A 15,739-nucleotide genomic window follows, 5' to 3' on the forward strand; every position below is an offset into this window, starting at 1 on the left:
CTTTAGAAACCTGAAGATCTCTATAGCAGATTTTCATTCTCTGACAGTATTTCAGTCTTTGATCAAATTCATCACTTAAACATTGATAAAACATCTCTAATAATGTTTATTACACAATAATGTGATCAACATGTCTGATGCTTCATGTTCAGTGAATTATAGCAAAAATAAAACAACAGACTATAATAATAATTTCTGACTGACACTGAGACACACAGATCTCTGTGAAGCTGCTTTGAGATATGAAGCAGTCGGTCAAGTTCCCATTATTGAGTAAATGGATTTCCACGGACACATCTGCTCCTCCTTCAGCGTTTTTGTTGTTGTTGTTGTTGTTGTGAGATTGCAGGGACAGAGGCTCCTCCTTGATGGGCGGGACTCCAGTGCTGATCATGGGCTGCACCTGTGGCACTCCTATTTAAGAGGCTCATGGATTTGAGCTCACTCTCTCATTTTTGTTTTTGTGTCTTTGTTTGAAGAGTGGGTTGATACTTTAGTGTTCTCATTTGTTTCCTCAACTCCACAAACCCCATTCCCAACAGTTATTTGATTTGTTGTTTCTTTTATTATTCTTTAACATTTTGACCCTAGACATTATTTGATTAACTTGAAATAAACTTATTTTTTCTTTATTGAAACCTATTTTGTTAAGTGTCCTCTTTATGTTGTGACTTTGAGCCGGGTCGTAACAGACAGTCTTCCTGAAAACTTCAGACTCGGACTGCAGAGGAACCTCTCTTCTGGTGGATTGATTTTGGGATTTACAGAGATATCCTCAGTAAAGTTTCTCCAGTTTTTCAGTCCTGGGGCCTGTACCATGAAGCTGAATTATCAGGCTAGCCAGGTAAGTTTCAGATTAGTTTGCGCCAATCCTGGGTTTTAGGTACCATGAAAGTAACTTGACTTTTAGCGGTGTTTATCGCCATAGTAACTTACGCTCCACGGCTAACCTGCTCCAGGGCAGGTTATGTTCTGGTTCAGAGATCAAACTGAAATTGGACCAATCAGATGTGAGCAAAGTGACACTGACACACCCAACGCAATAAAGTCACTCCCCCAGTTTCTCTTCCTCCAAATTAAAGATCATTATATAGTAAAAACAAATATTTAATGATGAAATTGTCTGGTTTTAATGATAATTACTTAGAATATTTTATGATTTATATATGATTTGTATAATTATATGATCTATATTTTTATTAATCCATTACACACAAGCAAGTTTAGTTTAACAGTTGTTATTTAGCATTTAGTTTCAATGAATATTAATATATATAGATCATATGTAATATAAATAAGCTGTAAATAAGCTTTAAATATGACTACATGTGACCTTGTATGTTTGAGTCTCTATCGCTATATATTATCAACTATATAAACTAACTTCACAACTTTCACTTGCAATGATAGAGAAAGATCATTACTTTTATTTGTCCTCTTTCACAGAGGTATTTTCCATTAGTGTGAATGCGTTTAAATTCTTCATTTTCAGCAAAAGAGTTTTGAATCACGCTGGCTCTCTCGCGAGAAGTGAATCAGAGTTTATCTCTGCTGCAAGGCATGTGATTGGCTGTTCACCACTGATGTCACGGATTCATGTGCACGCGCTCCACAAACTCAGGATCAAAGCCTGAGTTGACAGAGAAAGTTGATGATCAGCATCATGGTACCAACAAAGCCAGATTGGAGTGGTTTGGTTTTGTCAACTCGAAACTAATCCTATAACCCTGAGTTTGTTCATCTACCATCATGGTACAGGCCCCTGGTGTTGATGTTGTTTTCTGAGAGTCCAGCAGGAGGCGCCAGATGTCCATTATTGAGATTATCAGTGTCAGTGATTCGATCATGTGGATCCGAAAGTGAAAGTCCATCTGAACAGCAGCTCCACTCCTGGTGAGATCACATTTCCTCTGTTTTATGAACTTATTTTTCTTTTTAGATCAAATAAATCATTAAGTAGAGGCTTGGTTTAGTTTTTTATGTTCTGAATGTGTTTGTTTTCATCTTTATAGGCTCGTTGTGGTCAGATTCAGTGAAAATGGCCGTGAGATCTGAAACACTTCTGCGATCCGCTCCAGTCCAGATGATCCAGCGACCCGGATTCTTCTGATGGACAGAAACGCTCATCTGGAAACACTGTACTGGGAGAAAATGCATTTATTATGATGAACAATCGTGAAGCTGACGTATCTTAGGACTGATTCTGATCTAATGTACTCGACTCCTGAACCGATGCTTGTGAATCGAGTCACTGATGAAGATGAAAGAAAACTGGAGAAATTTAAAGAAGTGCACCTCACACTTTGAAAAACCCTGATCTCCAATGGGATTGAGTAGCAGAGGAACAGAAGGACCAGAACTTTCACAGTAATCGGTTCGACACCTTCGCTGGACTGGAATATACTGGACTGGACCGCGGAGGCGCTCAATCTGCTTGTGTTCATTATACAGGATCATGCCAGACACACACTTGGAGAACATCGAGAAGTCACCGTGGCGAGCTGATAAATGAAAATGGCATATGTCATTATGCACCTGCGAACTGGTAGACAACAATGGCCTCCGCGTGCGCGTGATCGTGAAGCATTCCGCTTTCAGAAGTGTGCGTCCTCGATGCGCGCGTCCGCGGAACCTGAAGCAGGGTGGCGTCACGTCACACGTCTGGGATAAATGGCTCGTGCAAAAACAGACCTGTCTTAGGATTCCTGCACTTACTTTGAGGGAGGACCCGATTTAAGGTATGAAATATATAAATATAATAAATATTTAAATACATTTAATTACGGTTGACCTTGAACCGTTTTTTGTAGATTAAAGTTTTTATGATTAGCATGGTTATTAGTTATTATCATTTTTTTTTTTTTTTTATCTGGGGAGGATTTAGGCTGATGAATGAGGAATTTCAGAAAGGACAAACATAACAGAAATAGAAACTTCACTTGTCAGTTTAATCTAATGAAAGTATAACTAAAAAAAAATGTGTTTTTATCTTCGCTGTTTGAATGACGATTCAACTTCAGACTGTAAAACAAAACGATCACAATAAGCGATGAAATAGAAAAAAAAATGAACTAACATTTAAGAAACAGAGTTAACATAGACAGAATTACAGTAAAAAATGTCGAGTTTAAATCTTTAAGAAGTTTAAGAACCCAAGACAACGAGGAGTGTATGAGTGAATGTTTTAGTGCAAGAGTGCGTTTTTATTTTGATGAAAATCGTTGCTTCCGTTTGCGCGCTCCCGCTACTATGACTCTCTTCTGCTGCTATCTTTCTATAAGAGCACCGGGGTGTGTCGTGCCGAAAACTGATCGTCTGCCGAAAACCGTCCGCGGGAGCGCGCACAGCATGTTTAAAGGGTATCACCCTGTTTCTACACATCTACAGCTGATTTTATCATGATCAAACGGCCATAACCTGCAAATACATATAACTCTGTGTCCGTGGTAATGTGTCCGTGCTAATAGCAAAGAAACTTTTTCTGTAACTGATTAATCAAAATTATTAATTTAATTAATTTGCCGTGTATTGCTTAATCGAGCATGATTTTTACATGATTATAACAGAAGCCTATTTTACTTGCTTTGTGCCAAACCATCCAGTCCTCTTTCCAAGGTGAACTACCGTTAAATGTCCAATACAACCCATAAAATGCAGTTTTAACATAAATATATACAAAAGATTGTTTAAAACATAAGGGTCTGTAGCATGTACGGTCGCATTTGTCAGTGTGTGTAAACCTGTCGTTCCAGTCACAGCAGACCGTCCATCCCCTGATCTCTCAAGAGGAGCATTAGAGACTGACTACGATCTGTAGCGTTCTCGTTAGTGCGCCGTGCAAGAAACCAGGGTTCGAGTCCCGCTCAGAGAGCGTGAGCAGCTCGTGATAGGCTTGTTCGAACTGCAATGGCTGGACATGCTTTTGAATCACTTTTGCGGAAAGCTACTTTGATGTCATACAGCTCATGACGTCACATCACGTATAGCTCGGAACAACTAGGGAGCAAACAAGTATATGTTTACAGTCTATTGTTATTATTATTGAAGTCAGTGATTACAAAATATTATATTTACTTTATACACCGATGGTGAATTCTATATGCACACACACACACACACAGAGAGAGAGAGAGAGAGAGGGAGAAAAAAAAAACGTGAGACTGAGGGTGTGGAGGGAGGACGGAGAGAGAGAGAGCACAGAATAAAGCACTTAACTGAATGTTAAGTGTTGTCCCATTTTTAAACAAAAAAAAAAAAAAAAAGAAAACATTATAAAGAAAAAAGCTTATTGTGACTTAATGCATTAAGGCAATGATGCTGGTGTACCAAATTCAGCTTAATATTTCAGTTTTTTCCACTGAGATCTCACTAACTGATTTTTTAACTTTTCCACATTGAATTATCCATATTAAAAATCCATATTTCATCTCGGGTGTGTGTGTGTTGTTTTGAAGAATTTATTAAGGTCATTTCAAATATTATTTTGTGTTTGCATTTTTTATTAAAGCTGATGTCTGCAACTTTTTTTGTGTTCAAAATTTACAAAAATTATATAATGAGAATGTACAACATGAATCCATTTTCCAAACCGTGTTTTTGTCTTACCCTGAATCATTATGGTACACTTATAATAAGTGTTTATATTCTGACTATTTCAGACCAGACTGGTAGGACTCGCCGCAGAGTATCACAGTAACTGCGTGACTCGCCATACACATACACGGAGAAAAGTAGCTCCGGCTACAATGATCCTCCGCAAGATGCGTGCAGTTCTGTTTATTAACCGCTAGAGGGCCAAAAATCGCAGACTGCAGCTTTAAATGTGCCCTAGAACATGTTTTTAAAATATCTAATAAGTCTAAAGTGTCCCCTGAATGTGTCTGTGAAGTTTCAGCTCAAAATACCCCATAGATTTTTTTTTTAATTAATTTTTTTAACTGCCTATTTTGGGGCATCATTATAAACGCGCCGATTTATGCTGTGTGGCCCCTTTAAATCTCGTGCTCTCCGCCCACAGAGCTCGCGCTTGCCTTAAACAGTGCCTTAACAAAGTTTACACAGCTAATATAACCCTCAAAATGGATCTTTACAAAGTGTTCGTCATGCATGCGGCATGCATGCGTCGGATTATGTGAGTATTGTTTACTGTTATATTGTTTACATTGATTCTGCATGAGTTTGAGGTTTTGCTCCGTGGCTAACGGCTAATGCTACACTGTTGGAGAGATTTATAAAGAATGAAGTTGTGTTTATGAATTATACAGACTGCAAGTGTTTAAAAATGAAAATAACGACGGCTCTTGTCTCCATGAATACAGTAAGAAACGATAGTAACTTTAACCACATTTAACAGTACATTAGCAACATGCTAACGAAACATTTAGAAAGACAGTTTACAAATATCACTAAAAATATCATGTTATCATGGATCATGTCAGTTATTATTGCTCCATCTGCCATTTTTTGCTATTATCCTTGCTTGCTTACCTAGTCTGTTGATTCAGCTGTGCACAGATCCAGACGTTACTGGCTGCCCTTGTCTAATGCCTTTCATAATGTTGAGACCATGGGCTGGCATATGCAAATATTGGGGGCGTACATATTAATGATCCCGACTGTTGCGTAACAGTCGGTGTTATGTTGAGATCTGCGTGTTTTCCGGAAGTCTTTTAAACAAATGAGATTTACATAAGAAAGAGAAAGCAATGGAGTTTGAAACTCACTGTATGTCTTTTCCATGTACTGAACTCTTGTTATTTAACTATGCCGAGATAAATTCAATTTTTCATTCGAGGGCACCTTTAAGTTTTTCCTGATTTTGCAGAGGTCTGCACTAATTTTCACTTTTACTATCTCAGTAGTGCCCTCTTCTGCCTGCTGTAATTACTACATTTTAGAAGAACTGATATGAGATCAGCATACACCTTTACCATATATCTTTGTTCTAAAACACTTGCAAAGCAGTATATTAATGTGTGCTTTAAAACATTTTCCTCTCTTGCAGCATTAAATAATGCACAACATCAGTGTGTCATGTGGAGAGATTCAGACTGACAGCGGGTTTGAATACAGACTTCATGAAGATTTACTGAATCAAACAGTCAATAGAGACTGTGAGCAGAGCTGGTATTCAGAGGTGTGTTTCTGTTCTCAAACTACTCCATTACACACACACACACACACACACACACACAGAAATACATTATTAATCCTCTTAATTTGGAGCAGAACAGGCGTCTGATCGCAGATCCTTCGAATCCACACAAACTGAGTGATCCAGTGACATCTGTCTCATCTGATCGTCTCGTCACTTCTGACTGTGAATCTGAATCATGAGATCATCTGTGATTCTGCTGATGGAGTAAATTATCTTGATTTTTCTCTCAACACATTGATATTCTCATATTTAAACCAAACAGAAATGATGATGTTATTACCTGTACAGATGATTCAGAAACATAAACGCAATAAACTCTTACACCATTAATCAGTTAATTAATCTCTGTCTTTTTTTCTTTCATTACAGACTCATTTCAGTCATGAGAGCATCGTCAGAGGTGAGTAAAACACATCAGTCTGTCTTGATTCAGATCAAACTCTGTGTTGAAGTGAATCTGTCCTGATTCAGATCAAACTCTGTTGAAGTGAATCTGTTCTGATTCAGATCAAACTCTGTGATGAAGTGAATCTTCTTTAAGTGAATCGTTATGATTATGAATGTGTTTTTCAGTGAGGAATGAAACTCCAGCGACTCCAAACTCAGGTGAGTTTCAGCTGATAAACGAATTCACTATTAAAACACTGATTCAGATCTGATTCAGACTCAATCCAGTTTGAATGTGAACAGGCCTTTGTTTTGTCATATTGTCTGATATTTGTGATCATTGTGTGTTTTAAAGATGTTCTGGATGAAGTGACCCCGTCTCTCCAGCGTTTAGGTAAAACATCAAGAGCTTTAAACCCTTTAAATTCTAATATTGATTCATCATTGTTATAAATATAATTTCACTGGTTTATGTATTTATGATTTTATTGTCTATATGGCTCGTATAGATCAGTTGTGGTGGATTTCTGTTCTCTTGATATTGTTTCTTCTGGCATTTCTCTGTTTCACACTGAGGAAAAGGATCTTCAGGTGAGACCAGAAGCTTCAAAATAGATTTTAAAAAAGCTCAATTATGATTGATAGAAACAATGACTAACAATGAGTGAAATGATCATTTATGATTTGACCTCTTTTAACTCTAGTCATATTTAATGATGAAAGCAGTGGCTTAAACTTTAAAATCTCCCTGAATCAATATGAAGTAATTTGGTGAAAATAATATTTAATAATAATGTGTAGATCTGTTCTCAGATGTTTTCCAAAGGCAGCGCCATCCGTCTGCAATGATTTAGACAAGAGGTGAGTGAATCAAACTGAGAGAAAGACTGAGACTTTTACTGAATCGCACAGACGGTTGATGGGACTGATGGGACTCTGAAGAAGGTCAAATCTGATTCACTGAATCACTCTGGATCTGACGGGATGCTGATGGAAGCGATTTACGTTTGAGATCATATTCTCAGACATTTAAGGCTCCTGGTGTCAGTACAGGTTTAACAGAATCAGCTTTATCTCTCCAGCACTTTATACAGTACAGACTCATTCAGACCAGCTTCAGTGTAATAAACAGCACAATAATGATTCAGTTCAATTCTGCTGTAAAGAAGCTCTAAAAGACAATAGAGTCATTATTCAGATCAGTGTTATGAATTCAGTTCATAAGCAGCTCTACAGAGGACAGCAGTGTTCATATTCATCATTTCATCAAGGTTTTCCCAAAGTCTGTCAGATTGTTTGTGATTCTCAATGTTTTAATATTTTGTAAACTATAGCTGAAGTAAATCTATGCTATGCTAAATGTGATTTTTTTTTTTAATGATTAATTTTGAAAAATCATGAAACTGTTATTTCTGATCAGTTAAGATGAACTTTAATGAAACAGTTATTGTGATTTTTTTTTTTTTTTTTTAACTATATAGCCCATTTTACTGCCCAAATAAAAATGAACCATGTGACTAGGTTCATGTTTTGTTGTGATGTATTTGTTCAGTGTCTCTGTACAGACAGATGAAGTGTTTAATGGGCCTTTGGCAGGAGTGTCATTGCGTCATATCAATAAGTGTCCGGCAGGTGGCGCCAAACACCGATGACGTTTGATCTTCCGCTTCTGAGTTCGCGCCTAAAGCTGAACGCTGCAGCCTGTTGTTCCTTCGGGTTTTCTTGACCAGTTCCTCGTCGCATTTCATATAAAGAGCGTGATTTATAGATGTTTTGCGGCGTGTTTGTTTTTAAGAAGCGTTATTTTGGACTATATCCGTATGAGCGCATCTGCAGGTACAATATCTTAATATCCGATGTCGGTGTATTATTAATGTCAAATCTTACCCTGACATCACCTGAGATGTTGCTGGAGTTGTTATCTGTGAAAAGTCTGTTTTTATCTGTTTGTCACTTTTACGAAAGCTTCTATGAATTTTGTTTTCCGTCTAAAAGCTTTTTCACCTCATATGGCAGTTGCTATAAAAAGTGCTAGTCTATGTTTACGGTATGCTGCTATGCTTTCATAGGAGTTATGCAGTAGGGTGAAGTCAGCAAAAAAAGTGGGACATATTTTGTAAACTGTGTATTTAATACAGATTAATCTTTTGTATTGATGTTTTAAAACAAATGTTCAAGTTTCTTATATCTCCAGCTGGTTTTTGAAGACTGTCATGATGCAGCGGATCCCTTTCCTGTCTCGGAAAAACACGGTGACATTTCGTTACAATGATTCAGTGACCCTTATTAAAGACTTTGTTTGTTGTTGTTGCATTTTGCTTTCTAAATATTACATCGGTACTCTCATGATATTATTATGCAATTATTAGCAGGTACCTACACATATCCCTCATCAGCATTAAATGGTCAGTGCTAAAGGTGCACGCGGGCAAAGGGGCATTTTATTTAATTGTCCTCTAAAACACTAGATGCCATAAATCGACACCACAACGATTTCGTCAACAACTGAGTTTCACTGTTTGCGCGTGGTTGATTCTGGACGCGCTCGTGAGCATCATCATGATTCTGCTGTAATCTGATCGAACAGTCCTGGACAGCGCGTGCATAATTATGCAAGTTGATTTTCTCATCATATATTTTCCAAGCATATTGTACCAACTCCAAACCACACAGCAATGGTGACAGATTGAAATATAGATTCGGATCTCCGAAAAGGTTTAAGAAACATTCAGAATCATTAATGTTTGTCTGCATTTTAAAAAATATAAAACATATTTCAGCGACAGTGTATTTTTTGAACGAAAATACATTTGATGAAAATAGTACAAACTTTGCTGAAAATGTCGTTTTGAACAAGTATTAACTTCTGCAAAACAGTTACTTGAACTAAAGTATTTGTAGGCCCGCCTCATACATTTAGCTTGTTATTTTTATATTATCCTATAACAGTTCAGCTTGATCAGTTTGGCTTCGAAGGACACTTATTATTCAGTAATTGTTCTGAATGCACTGACACTATCTGATGAGAACAAAAGTTGGGAAAACTTCTAACATCAACACTTTTTTAGAAACCTGTTTGTCACGCAAAGCTGTTTAGAAACAGTGTTGTATTAAGCGCTATCAAGGTGACTTGACATCCGTCAGGCGTGTTCATTAAAAAATAAAATTATGCCAAAAAGATTATTTCTGGTTTTTAAGTTTGTACTTTGCATTTTTAATTACAATATTAAACTAAACTATTTTGTTGTATCTAGACAAGAAAAGACACGATCTTATTTTGAGTTCAGCGCAGCGATTTTAAACGCTTGAAGTCCGTCTGAGAGATTTTTTTTGTGAATAAAACGAGCAAAAAGACAAAGCCGCATGAACTTAAGGGGTTTTCAGCATGTGTGCATATTGTGAGAGTTACTTGGTTTTCTTTTTTCTTTCTTTGTAAAGTTATTAGGCCTGTAACCTGCAGCGGCTTTCACTCAAGTGTGTGTCATGGTAAGAACCGTCATTAGCCTATAAATACATATTATCTTCAAAGTGTTTAAGTGTATTTTATAATAAATGAGAATTAGTTTAAAAATTAAATTCCCTCTTTTGATCACTATATTCTAAAATTATTCACATTAATCCGATTTGAGTGACTGCATTGTTTACCACCACCTCTCATGATGAGTAATACTTTCCTTCAGCATTGTGCAAGATTGATCTGACAAGATACACAATGGTGTAACAAACACCTGCGAGTGAAACCAAACCTAAAGAACAGCTTGATGGAAGAGCACTGAATGTTTTCCTGTGGCAACATCTTAAAATCCATCATTTAAACACATTTTAGATCACCAAAAAAGTCACTGAAATACACAATGTCCAACAAATACAGACAAGTTACCATCACATATATTTGCTAAAGATATGAAGAGTTCAGATGCAAAAGCCTCTAAGTGCCGTCTGAAATTTTCTTCTAAAATGAGCATTTTTATCAAGCTCGTATGTTTAGGGTCAGTTATTTCACTTTAATGGCAATGAAAAGGACATATTAATTGCCATTAAAGTGAAATTACTGACCCTAAACATACGAGCTTGATAAAAATGCTCATTTTATAAGGAAATTTCAGTTGGCACTTAGAGGCTTTTGCATCTGAACTCTTCATATACAGTTCTGACCACTCATTAACATGCTTACAGGCCAATATACTGTATATCATTGAAATATGTTGCTTTCTATGAAACAGAAGAATCTGAAAAGACTGCAGTTATGACTCGAGAGCAAACATGGCGACTCAACAGGTCTCTCTGTGTCACTGTGGCAATATTTTATGCCGCTTTGCATGCAGTAAGAGTTATTTTACAAAAAAAAAGCAATGCTGCTCATGGAAAGTCAAACACTTTTACGTTTAGATTGACATTTAATCAATTATCAGACGCTTTAATCCAAAGCAATAGTGCTGTCCCTTATGAAAATTAACCTTGAAGCAAACCACATTCCGTGCATTTCAGTTCCCTGCTGTGACTCTGCAGTGTTCCCACGTCTCGTGTCGCGCCCTCATAACTACTATTAACTTGAGTTTAGCTGTAGGTGAGTCAGATCTTTCAACAGCCCACTCACCGCCGCTGCGTTGTCATGGCATTGAAACGGAAGTCATACAGTCTACTCTGCGGTCATACTTCTCACCTCTCGTTCCTGTGGAGCGGAAACTCCAGATATCTGATTCTATGGCAACGATAGTGCCGTCCCTCCCTGGCCTAAACTCCACCCTCAGCGTGGACTGTAATAATAAGGCTCTGATCTCATCGACCCATTCATTCATCACCGCCTAATCACGGATCCGCGTGCAGGTATGGTGTTTATGTTATATGTTTGACTAGAAAGTATATTGTGAAATTAACTCTTGAGAATTTAAGGAAAGTGTGCAAATATGAAATGTTTTACTCTCGCAGGATTAAATCTCTTAAATAAGCAGATTTTCTCAGCGGTAATGAATCCAATTCTCTCTTTTAAGGAAATAAAGCGCAGATGTAGGCTAATCCATTAAAAATGGAATTTACTGCAAAAAGAACTATTATTATTATTATTATTATTATTATTATTAAAGGAATAGGCTTATGTTATGTTTTGGAATCAAATATCTTGCAGCATATTTTGATACTCATTGACGCTGTTTTGGACATAGTATAAATTGTTTTTAGAGTATGCATGTGTGCATAGTGTGCATTGTATAGGCCTACTGAAACAGCTGACCGTATTTATACGTTCATTTATAGTAGCATAGGCTATGCATGTGTATATAGTATACTGAAGCAGATTGTAGTGTGTGACCGTAGGCTATAAGTTTGAAACGAGACAAAGAATTTAGTTCGTGCATTCCAGTTAAACTCCGTTAAAATCGAGAGACGTGAATCTGACTGACTTGATAGAGTGTCTATAAGGGTTTCTCGGGTCTCCGGATGCAGATTTGACACACACACACACACACACACGCGCGCGCGCACATGCAGTCAGTGCTGCCCGTGAAACAGCAGCTCCTCCCTCAGCGAAGACGCGCTTTAATTCATCCAGGAGATTTCAGGAGAAGACTAATTCTGCTCTCTGCACACAACGATTCGCTTAAACCTTATGATTCACATTTAAATACACTTCAGCTGTCTCTGAACTGATTGCAGGTTTGTTGAGGTAAATAATGCACGGCACTTTGCACGCGCGCTTTGAATAGTTTTTGCACTAATTTAGTTTGTCCATAAGTCTGAACAACAACAAACACTAGTCACCCGTGTTGAAGAGCACTCGTGTAAGGTACCATTAACTCTATTTTAAATGAGTACAAAGACATTTTTATGGTAACTTTTATAGCGAAAAAACGCAGAGATTGGATCAGACTGAATCTTTCTAGTGCGCATGTGCCGACTCGAGCACCTGCGTTCGCGCACGCTGGTCTTCTTAGCAGCATGAAAAACAAAAATTTTATTCTTATTCTGTCAGTGTGTTTTAAACGAAGCAAACAGAGAGCGCTCCCATTACAGATCTGTCGTCACTTCATTGAGCTCACTGACAATCTCTTATTTATCGTGTTTACACTGTTGGTTATAATTAGAGGATTTGAGACTGTGCTGAAGAAAAAAAAATGGATTCTGATCAAATTAGAAGGGGTAATAAGAGGTAGGTAATAATTAATAGACTAATAATAATAATGAAATCTTTGTAAAGCTTGCCTGAGTATAAATAGGCACTATAAAAAGTATTTAAAACGTGCACGGAGATATTCTAATAACGATGTGAATAAATCGAGTTTCAGTCAGTCATGAGATCTGAGCTGATTTACTTCAGTCACACACATTGTTTTTCTTAAACATTTTACATTTTATCATCCTCCTTTCCTCTCAAACTGTTTTTTTTTTCTTCTGTATCTTTTTGTTTTGTTTTATTTATAATGAAGGTTCTGTTTAAAATAATTAAGGTTGACTAGTTGTCCAGATTTTGCAGTAGAGATTTATACTTTAACTTTCATTATTTCATAGTTACAGCGCCCTCTTGTGCCTAACATATAAACATACTTTCATCTAAAATGTGATGCTTTGTAAGGAAAAGATTGAGATCGAGGTTATTTGTTGAAAACATCATATTGTAAGAGTTATTTTCACTGGTTTAAATGCACATCACTACAGCAACACGTTATTCAATATTAATATACTGCAGTCATTTGGTTCTTTGTTTAAAACATTTATCTTCTGTTTTCAGCACTGAAGCATGAACACAATCAATAAAACATGTGGAGAGATTCAGACTGAAGGAGGGTTTGAATACAGACTTCTGTCTAATATACTGAATCAAACCAGTAATGACTGTGAGCAGAGCTGGTATTCAAAGGTGAATGTGTCTTTCTGTCCTCAAACCACACCATGACACACACATATACTTGTATATGTGGTTTACATGGACTTTCCAATGGCGTAATGGTTTTTATATTGTACAAACTGTATATTCTATCACCCTACACTACCCCTACCCCTAAACCTACCCATCACACTCTTTTGTATGTTTTCTAAGCCATTCAGTTTATGAAGACACAGGAAGTGACCTCATAAACCATGTTTACGTTGTAATACCCATGTAATAAACCACAAACCGTGGTTCGGCTGTAGGTAATCACAAAGTGCTGATATACCAACAAAGTCTGGGTTATCTGGGATGCAAAGGCAGCTTTTTGTGATGCTGTTAGTGTGCACCATGTTGAACAGGTTCAAGTAATAAACCATTTTATGATACAGTGGGAAAGCCTCAGTGTTTCGCAAAACATAATTTCAACTTCAACCAGACCCTTTCAAAATAAAAATCTGTTGGGACTGAATCATTCAGTCTTTGCTGCCATCTAATGGTGTGTTATTGCAACTTTCACTGAAATCCATGTTACAAACAATATTTAGCAATACCAAATATGGCATATTATTTATATAAAATAATATTTATTCAACAACTTTTAAATGAACAACGATAGCCATTATAAAAGACAATAGGAAATAAACACAATCATACAATTCAGTTAAACGCATAAGCAGTGATCTAGAACAGGATTTAAGTTAAATAGAGCCTAAATATAAAATTATGAAAGTCATTTGTACATTTGAGGTCTAAATAACTACATTCTCATCTAAAAAACTCTTAAAACTACATTCCGTGACACAATAACAGTTGTATTTGCAAAAATATGGTGGATTTGCTCGACCGCCATGACAGTTGACGCAAGCGGAGTGACACAAACGCTGAAACGGTTCCAGTGCTGATGATAAAGTTTTGTACAGCTGGAGACGGCTCTCAGCCAATCAGATTCAATGAGTGGGTTTATGGATAGTGTAGTGAAGAAGCATAGTATGTCGAGTCATCATTTAGTCTCATATAAAACATCTTGTCTTTGTGCGGCCCAACTAATTTTACTATCTTTGTGAAGACATGTGGTCATTTCTGACCAAAACATTTCTGTCCTCAAACTACACCATCATACTCACTCAAATGCATTACTTGATCTTGTGTTTGATTTGTTCAGGACGGGCGTCTGTTAGCAGATCCATCAGATCCACACAAACTGATGTATCCTGTGACGTCTGTATCATCTGATCGACTCGTCACGTCTTACTGTGTGGATGAACTTCATCATGAGATTCAGTGTCACTCTAAAGGAGTAAATCAACTCAATCTCTCTCAACATTCATCTGTTTTCATATTTAAACACAGAAATGATGATCAAGTTCTTTTGATTTAATTATGAATCATTAGAGCTGCAGTTCAACATGAACACAATAAACTCACACAGTAATGAATCCTTCATGAACACTAAACACTGATCTGATGATTCTTTCTTTCATTTCAGATCACACATGAGACCATGTTCAGAGGTGAGAGACACTCAGATTTTTAAAGAGAACCTCATTGTTTTTGGTCCATGTAATTAAAGTCTTAAGAGGTTTGGAGCGACATGAAGGAGAGGAAATTATGACTGAGACTTACTTCTGATACACTTCAAACACATTAATTACTATGAGAATCTGCCTTGACATTATTGCAGACTTTAATTAAAGGAGACATACACATCTGTCCTGATTCAGATCAAACTCTGTGTTGAAGTGAATCTGTCCTGATTCAGATCAAACTCTGTGTTGAAGTGAATCTGTCCTGATTCAGATCAAACTCTGTGTTGAAGTGAATCTGTCCTGATTCAGATCAAACTCTGTGTTGAAGTGAATCTGTCCTGATTCAGATCAAACGCTGTGTTGAAATGAATCTGTCCTGATTCAGATCAAACGCTGTGTTGAAGTGAATCTGTCCTGATTCAGATCAAACGCTGTGTTGAAGTGAATCTGTGCTGATTCAGATTAAACTCTGTGTTGAAGTGAATCTGTCCTGATTCAGATCAAACTCTGTGTTGAAGTGAATCTGTCCTGATTCAGATCAAACTCTGTGTTGAAGTGAATCTGTCCTGATTCAGATCAAACTCTGTGTCGAAGTGAATCTGTCCTGATTCAGATCAAACTCTGTGTCGAAGTGAATCTGTCCTGATTCAGATCAAACTCTGTGTTGAAGTGAATCTGTCCTGATTCAGATCAAAATCTGTGTTGAAGTGAATCTGTCCTGATTCAGATCAAAATCTGTTGAAGTGAATCTGTCCTGATTCAGATCAAAATCTGTTGAAGTGAATCTGTCCTGATTCAGATCAA

The sequence above is a fragment of the Megalobrama amblycephala genome, linkage group LG1, assembly GCF_018812025.1.
Source record: "Megalobrama amblycephala isolate DHTTF-2021 linkage group LG1, ASM1881202v1, whole genome shotgun sequence".
Taxonomy (NCBI): domain Eukaryota; kingdom Metazoa; phylum Chordata; class Actinopteri; order Cypriniformes; family Xenocyprididae; genus Megalobrama; species Megalobrama amblycephala.